Here is a 9,217-nt window from a genome sequence, read left to right on the forward strand (position 1 = left end):
ATTGTGCTTGTGATATGTTGTAAAATGTTGTATGTCTGTTAATGTTTCCCTCCTTTTATCCTTAAAATAAAGAAAAAATTAAAAAAAAAAAAAAATGAAAAATGGCTGCCAGTGCAGTTGCAGTGGGGGATTGTGGGAGCCTCTGCATCCCGCTCGCTGGGAAAGAGGTACCTCTCCTATTCCCTCTCCCTTTCCCTAAGAGCTGTCTGCTGGTTTGCAGCTTGAAGAAAATTCTACAGTCCTTATTGATCCTTTTTTTGGCATTACCATTTTTGAAGCAAACTAGCTTTCTAGTTTGCAACCTAGAAAGTTTTCAACCTTTCTAGTTTGCAAACCTAGCTTTCTCGTTTGAGCTTTCTTTTTGGCCATCTTTTAAAATTATTTTCAAAAAATCTATAAAACTGACAAGCGACAGTTCTACAATGTCCAAGTCATTCCAGCAGTCATCTCTCGGTAGGGACTCACAAGGTCATGGGCGTGACCTGTCTGCAGCAGGAATAGGCCTTCTTGCTGCTGCTACCCAGTCTTTAAGTATGCCAGCATCTCTTGGAAGGATGAACCAGGATACTGCAGGCCTTGCTAGTTTAATGAATCTTGAAATGAGTTCTTCATTGAATCAACCAGGAGCTCATAGTGCGCTAGTACTGCTAGTACTTCTTCCCATAATTTGCAGTCTATATTTAACAATGGAAATAGAGGTCCACTCCCTTTGTCTTCTCAACACCGTGCAGATGCAGACCAGGCTAGTAACATTTTGGCCAGTTTTGGTCTGTCTGCTACAGACTTAGATGAACTGAGTAGTTATCCAGAGGACAAGATTAGTCCTGAGAATTTGCCCCAAATCCTTCTACAGCTTAGAAGGAGAACTAAAGAAGGCCCTACATTGAGTTATGGTAGAGATTGCAAGTCTGCTATATGAGAGCCACCATACAGAGTACCTAGGGATGATTGGGAAGAAAACATCACTTTAGAAGAGATGGTTTTGATGATGGTGGTCCTAGTCTCAACCCAGTGCTTGATTATGACCATGGAAGTCATTCTCAAGAATCTGGTTATTATGACAGAATGGATTATGAAGATGACAGATTAAGAGATGGAGAAAGGCATAGGGATGACTCTTTTTTTGGTGAGAACTCACATAACTATCATAAATTTTACAGTGAGTATGAGAGAATGGGACATGGTCCTATTGCCTTACAAGAGAGATCTCTCTTTGAGAAAAAAAGGGGGTACTTCTCCAAGTAGCAATATTGAAGACTTCCATGGACTCTTACCAAAGTGTTATCCCCATCTGTGATCTATATGTGATCTGCCAGTTCATTCTAAAGAGGAGTGGAGTCAACATATCAATGGAGCAAGTCACAGTCGTCGATGCCAACTTCTTCTTGAAATCTACCCAAAATGGAATCCTGACAATGATACAGGACACACAATTGGTGATTCATTCATGTTGCAGAGTCTACAAAGCCAGCACTAGGAATTCTGGGTCCACCACCTCCATCATTTCATTTTGGTGGACCAGCAGTTGGACCAAGAGGAAATCTGAGTGCTAGAAATGGGAACCTGCAAGGACCGAGACATATGCAGAAAGGCAGAGTGGAAACTAGCCGAGTTGTTCACATCATGGATTTTCAGCAAGGGAAAAACTTGAGATACCAACTGCTACAACTGGTGGAACCATTTGGAGTTATTTCAGATCATCTGATTCTAAATGAAACTAATGAGGCATTTATTGAAATGGCTACTACAGAAGATGCTCAAGCTGCAGTGGATTGTTACACAACTATGCCAGCATTAATTACAGAGTCAGTCTCTACAAAGTACTTCTTTCTGTCTGTTGCCATTCTGATGAAACAAAACTATTCATCATTAACTTATGTGTATTTTTTGCTATTAACACTTAACTGCCTTCTTCTGCCAATTTATTCAGAAATTTCTTTAATTTCTGATAATGAGGAAGACTGCTGCAACGAGTATTGTTTGTAACTTCTTCATTTGTACAAAAGAGTGAACACAACTTATAGTAAAATCCTGTTGTAGGTATCACATAGTCTATACCAATAGGAACATTGGGCTGGTATTGTCCAATATTATACTCCTCTGGGATTGTAAAGCCCTCTTTGTTTTCATCACTTTGGCCATCTACATTTTCACGGGTATCTTTGTTGGGATCACCAGCATTCTCAGCAGATTGAGCACCTGGTTCTGCATTTCCTTCATTTTTAATCCCATTTTCCAATGCTGCTTCATTGTCTTGATCAAGTTCCTCGATCTTGTCCACCTTTTTAAGTTTTTTCTTCACTGCTGCTGAAGCACTTGTATCTTTTTTTATAGCTTTATCTGAAGGCTCCTTTTCCCCATCAGAAGCCACATCACCTAGATTAGCAAGATCAGTCTCATCTCCCATGGAACTGCCGCTTTCTAGAAGAGTTGCTTCTTCTTCTTCATCTACAAATAGCTCATCTTCAGATTCAAGAAGCATATTAGGCTCCTGTTCTGTTTGGTCATCCTTTGTAGCTTTCTTAACATCATCACCTGACTTCTCTTCTTGTTCTTTACCTTCAGTTGTGCTTTCAGTCTTCTCATTTATTTTGGATTTCTTATCACTTGGAGAGTCTTTGTCATCTGGAGAATAAGACCTTTTTTGGGACTTATCTTTTTTCAGTAAATCAGTCCCTCTGGTTAGAATCCTCAGTACCAGTTTTTTGTATTTCTTGGACAGGTCAACCTTAACACATCTCCCCTGAAATCAAAGGGTTTTTTGCAGACAATGGTAAATCATTGCCATTGCACCTTCTGTGGTCTCCATCTCAGTGAAACCCTGACTTTTCATCCTCATAGATATATAATTCTTTATTTTTCCATAAGGCTCAGCAAGCTTAAGGACAACACTATCAGAGTAGCCAGATAGGGGTAAATTGCTGATATGTATCACATGTCTAAATTCTTGCTTTTGATCAAATTTCTGATCTGGCTTTCCTTCAGATTTCTTTATTCTTTTGTACTTCTGAGGTAAATGAACTCTCACTGGCTTACCAAGTAATTACATATCAGAAATTAAAGAAATTTCTGAATAAATTGGCAGAAGAAGGCAGGCAGAAGAGGAAGGAGGGTTAAGATGTGCAAAATGTTTGATTTCAGAGAAAACAATTTGTTTTTAATGTTAATCTTTTTAAATACAATACTAATAAGAGAAAACCATTGTACTCTTTTAGTGGAAAAATAATGGATGTCTGTTTATGTGTTAAGTGTTAATAGCAAAAAATACACATAAGTTAATGATGAATAGTTTTGTTTCATCAGAATGGCAACAGACAGAAGAAGTACTTTGTAGAGACTGACTCTGTAAGCTGAAATGACTTGCACCACTAAAAAAAGATAATATAGAACCATTCAGACGAATGAAATTTAGTAGTTCAAGCTTGAAAGAAATGTCAACTACTTTTGATTCCGTCCAATAGGAAACAAAACAGACAAAAAAACTAAAAATGAAAAAATAGTTGTGGGTGTTGGGTATTATATTTTAGTGATGAGAAATCTGACTAATAAAATTAGATTGTCACTTTTAGAAGTTCTATTTGGTTCTTTTTTTGAACATCTTTCTCCTTTTTATAAATTCTTAGTCTTTGTGAGTGCTTGAAAGCTGCATTTTTTTCTCATTAGCACTTTAAGCATAGTTGCATGAGTTATGAAAGGCTGAGCAATGTGGCCATTATAAATGACTCCAAAGTCCCAGTACCTTTCAATCACGAACATTTGTTTCCGGTTCTCTGTATATTCACTGTGGTTCAGCCACAGTACTGACTCACATCTTTTTTTGTGGGGCCCACATTGACAAGACAATCTTCTGAAATATTAACTTATCATGGAGGAAAAAAGGAAGCATGCCCAAGCACACACTGACTAAAGTCTTCTGTCTGGATGTGACATAAGTCATGTCTGTTCTCATTACAGGTATAATCTTCTTGTAGCGAGGGGCATAAGTTTTGTGAATAATAAAAGGTCTTTTATACCCCACCCTTTTATCCTCAAATATTCAATGACCAGACACTTTTACATAAAAATATACACATATCTTCTTACAAAGGGAAACAACTCCAAAAGTCCACATTCACTGCTTTGAGATAAAAATTTCATATCTGAGTGTATATACTTGTCCCTCACTGTCCATGGAGTGTTGGCTCTAAGACTTTTGAAGATAGTAAAATGTGAAAATCCTCAAATCTCTTGCATAAAATAATGTGGTATCTGCATTTAACCTACACACTTTCTCCTGTATATTATATTTTTAAATTTTTATTTTTATTAGTAGGTATATAATGATTACATTCATAAATAGGAATTAGTACAGCTATATAACACACCTTCATTATTTTTATGTTCCCTTCCCCTCCCCTCTTATAATACATAATATAAATTCTATGTATTTGCTGCTAAACTATATTGTTTAAAGAACTGCTCATGTTCTGTATGTTCATAATTTTTTCAAATATTTTCTTTTCTTGATTAATTGAATCCTTGGATGTGAAATCCATGGATACATATAGCCAGTCTCTACATCAGTCTCTACATCACTTTATTGTAAATATCTATGAACTACTAATGAAATTTATTTGTTTCATGCACCTTGATACTCTATACAAGAGTGAACCACAGTTAGCTTAATTGTAATAAGCACTCCCATTTGGAAAACATAAGGATAGAAGATGTAATTCAGAATATTACCAGGCAGGTGATTGTAAGAGGTTCATGAGCTGGGGGGGAGGGAATATTTATTTAATAGATTTGATTTTACTCCCTAAGAGTAACTCCAATCTATTGTTCATCATGGTCCTTGGTTTTGCTCTCTGACAGGGCATTCTTTTCCCATTATTTTTCTGGGCAAGCATTAGAAAATGTACCTTTCTGAGGACTTAACAGCTTCTTCAACATGTATCATTTCCATAGAAGATTTGGAGCCAAGAACTATAAATTCTTTTAGACACAGCTGTTGCTAGGATCAAACCAAGGGCCTAATACATGCTAGATACATGCTGTACCACTGAACTACACAGGTGGTTGTCTACATTGTGGGTTTTTAATGAGATGGACTACAAACATTCCAAGTATCTTAGTTACCTTTCTCTTGTTTCTGGGACAAAACACCTGACACTCAAAGTTAAAAGGAGGAAAGATGTATTTAGCTTATAATTTGTAGAGGTATCAATCCATAATTGACTGGCTTCAGGGCACAGTGGAACATGGCAGAGGGGCAGCCATTCATAGCAGAAGAAGACAGAAAAAGCAACAAGAGAGGGAAAGTGAAGAAACAAGGCTCTTTCTGTCTCTCATATCGTATTCAGGCTACCCACCCCAGGGCAGATGTAGCACTCACACCCTTAATCCTAGCATTGGACGATGAATCAATCACAAACTCTAAATTTATTCACCTCTGAAAAGTCTACTCCCCCAGACTGCATGAAACTTTAGGGGACATCTAGACACAAACCATAACAATGTCCAGAAAGGGAAATTTGTTAAATTATGTTCTACTGTAGCAGAAAATGCCCCCCACCCAGCCAGTACAGTTCTTTAGTTGCCCAGGTAATAGTTCCTGTTCAAGTTCCAGTTGCTCCTGTCTCTTAGAAATGGCTGGTCACTGTGATAAGTAGCTGGTCACTATGATGCATATTGTATAAACCAGTCCCCAATTGATGACAAGTCATTCTGCCTCTGTCCTTCTGGCTTGCTTTTCTCCTGTAAGTCCTAGACCAACAGAGATCAGAGCCTGATATTTTGAGAATGATCCCAACCAGTGCCCATTGACATCAAATAAATCTGCCTCCAAATTCTGGGTGTTGTTTCATTGTTGCTGCTTGCCATTGCTTCCGGTTTGTTGGCCAAGAATACCGACCATGCCGGCTTTTTTGGTCACCAGTTGTGGCCCTCGCAGATAGAGCAAGGACCTCTCCATGTCCCAAAGAGAAGTTGCACCACTGAGATTTCTCGAGTCCCCTTGGAGATCTGGAGGAGAATTCCTGGCTTCCCACTTGAGTGGCTCACAACTGACCACAAAGGGAGGATGATGTGGCCTGCCTGCCTGCCTGCCTGCCTACCTGATTCCAGTAAGACCTCTGAGGGCGCCCCAATTAGTTTGTCAGTCCTGCTCAGTTTGAGCAGAAAAAAGAGTTTGATCAACTCTTGTTAGTTAAGGCCACCCTCAGGGAAAGGGAGGTTGGAATGTTTAACCTCTGAGTCCCTGCTGAATGAATGTGTGAGTGACTGGAATGGACATGGCATAGTCATGGCAGAATGACTTGTCATCAATTGGGGACTGGTTTATACAATGTGCATCATAGTGACCAGCTATTTATCACAGTGACCAGCCATTTCTAAGAGACAGGAGCAACTGGAGCTTGAACAGGAACTATTACCTGGGCAACTAAAAAACTGAAATGTACTGGCAATAGGCTGCTCCATCTGGCCACCAAGACTAAGCAGCACTGGTCAAGGTGGCTGATTGGGCCCTTATATGTGGTTCCATGGTGGTTGATGTATGGCATGATGGAAGTCTGGCACCTTCCTTAGCTAAGTTGTGCCTAAGTCCCCACGAAGGGTGCAGGTAGGCAGGAATCTGAATGGCTTCTCTTTGTTTGTTGCACCATCATTCAAAGGTACACAACACACACTGTAGGGAGATAGAATGGGAACTTATTAGTTAAAACCCACAGTCCCTGACTGCAGGGAAAGGGGCTTTTATGGAGTTAAAAGGAGGCCCATTCTTCCTGAAAATTCTGCCTTGGCACTCTTGTTGGCTACCAAAGTTTCTGCCAACACCTATAGCTTCATTTCCAATTCCTGAATCATCCACTTTCAGCCAAATGAACTGTTTCCAGGTAGCCATTGCCTGCATTCAGCCACAGAGGCCCTCCCTCCAGAGCCTTCTGCTTACACGCCTATCCTGGTCAGATGGTACCATCTGACACTCACCTGACATGACTATCAATAATTCCTTCTGCATTCCACATTTTGACTGATGAAAATTTGGACTCAGCCCTGAGAAATGAGTAGCGCTCTGTTGGGCCTGAATAGATGAGACAGACCAAGCTCTCTACCCTGACAGTCACCCTGAGCATTCACAAAAAATCTAAATATATGATTAAATATGCTACTCTTTCTGGTGCCATACTAAGAGCAATTTTCTTCTATAAAGCTTGTTTTTAATTTAAAAGTTTCGTAAGTGCCAATAAAACAAAAGCCACTAATGGTATAATTATCAGTATTTTTTTCTTGTGTTTATTTTTTAATTAAAAAAGTAATGAATTAAATGGACTTTTTAACACTTGCGTTTGCCTTTAAGGGACCTATGTTATAACAAGTAGAACTCAGGTCTTCCTGGGATGAATAAGTGTTCGCATATGCACACTCAAAGACCTAGTAACTATTCTGACTGTGTCAGTGAAGGAGAGTAGAATGAAAAATGCTATAACACCCTTGCAAAGGATGCCTAGATTTTTCTATCTGTCCAAAAAGATGCCCAGTAGAATTTCCCAGGCAATTTTAAAGGGAAAGACTCAACAGAAATGATCAGAAAACACAAATGTAGTTTGAATGTGTTGGGTGAATATTTTCTGCAATGTAGCACTGTATGATATTCTGAAAAAGATAAAAATAACTTGATGAAGCAACATTTATGGAGTCTTAACTCAAAGAAGTTGTTGAGGTTGAACAGCATAGTTCATCAGCCTAAGGAAGAACCAATCTCTTTTCCTCTGAGCTTTGTTTTTCATACCATAATAAACCAAGAAACATATAGTAATCCTTTATAATGTACTTAGTACTGGCTTAGGTATAGAGAGAGGGTAAGGCACAGCTTTAAAGACTTTCCAAGCTAGCTGAGGCTTTAAAGGATTTACAGCATTGCTGTGGGATAGCTTAATATCTTGGTTTTGAACATTTTTATTCTTTTATATTACAATATAGTTGACAAAAATGATATGTATATATGGTGTGCAATGATGTGCTTTGATTTATATATACACTGTGAAATGGTTAAACAAATGTAATTAAAATGTCTACATCTCACATATTTTTGTCATGAGAACATTTAAGATCCACTTACTTGACAATTTTTGAGAATAATACACATTGTTTTTAACTTCAGTCACCATGATACATAGTCAATCTCTTCAGTTTGTTCCTCCTATTTAACTGAAATTTGCATCCTTCTTCCTAATTCTATCCCACCATTAATTCTAGTAACCATTTTACTTTCTGCTTCTATGAGTTCAACAGTTTTATATTTCACACATAAGTGAAATAATATTTGTTTTTCTGTGCTTGACTTATTTCACTTAGCATTGTCTATGTTCCACAAACAATAGATTTCTCTTTTTAAGACTGAGCAGTATTCCACACACATTTTCTTCCTCCATTCATCCCTTAATAAACATTTAGTTTGATTCTATATCTAGCTACTGTGAAAATGTTATAAGGCCAGGCATGGTAGTAAACACCTGTAACCCTCACCCTAAGGGGGACTGAGGAAGGAGGGTTGCAAGGTCAAGCCTGGTCTGCTTGGCAACATAGTGAATCTCTGCCTCAAAATAGAAAGAAAAAATTTTAAAAGGCTGTGAGGAGAGCTCAGTGTGAAGGCCCTGAGTGCAATCTCCAGTACCGAAAAAAAAAATACTACCACCAGCAATTCCTTTGGTTGTACGCCCATAGCAGGACTGAGAGATCATGTAGTGGTTCTATTTTTAGTTATTTGAAGAACCTTCACACTTTTTTCTCTACTGGTTCTACTAATTTACATTCCCAACAATAGTGCACAAAACTTTCCTTCCGGCTAGGCTGAAAGTTGCATAAAAAAAATAAACAGCAACTAAACAGAGTTCCTATCAAAGGAAGACTCCACTTACTTCATCCTTATAAGTGAGAATATACTGGGGAAGGGAAGGGGACCTGTCCTAGATGAGGGAGAAAGAGGAAAATCTTTCACAGCCAATATGTCCAGAAATTCCTGAAATTCTTCCCTGAAGTTACCCTTGTGATAAATATGCTCACACAATAAAGAGGAGAGAGAAGAAGTGGGACATTTCCAGGGGGCTCAGGAAGGAGGGCTTTTCCTCCTGTTTCTGTGCCCAAATTGAGCACTTTAGTGAAGCTAGGGTACCACTGCCCCAGGGAGGAGTGAAAGCATGTGTGATGCTAGAGACAGGGACACACCCACCCTCCA

At 38.7% G+C, this 9,217-nt stretch overlaps 2 pseudogenes; one reads left to right on the plus strand and one right to left on the minus strand.

Moving 5' to 3' along the window:
- Nucleotides 1-422: 422 nt before the first annotated feature.
- Nucleotides 423-1,794, plus strand: LOC102017634 (annotated as a pseudogene).
- Nucleotides 1,795-1,900: 106 nt separating this feature from the next.
- On the minus strand, nucleotides 1,901-5,953 carry LOC102003840 (annotated as a pseudogene).
- Between the last annotated feature and the right edge of the window lie 3,264 nt (nucleotides 5,954-9,217).

The sequence above is a fragment of the Chinchilla lanigera genome, unplaced genomic scaffold (genome assembly GCF_000276665.1).
Source record: "Chinchilla lanigera isolate Chin_1 unplaced genomic scaffold, ChiLan1.0 scaffold00007, whole genome shotgun sequence".
In the NCBI taxonomy this organism is placed as follows: Eukaryota; Metazoa; Chordata; class Mammalia; order Rodentia; family Chinchillidae; genus Chinchilla; species Chinchilla lanigera.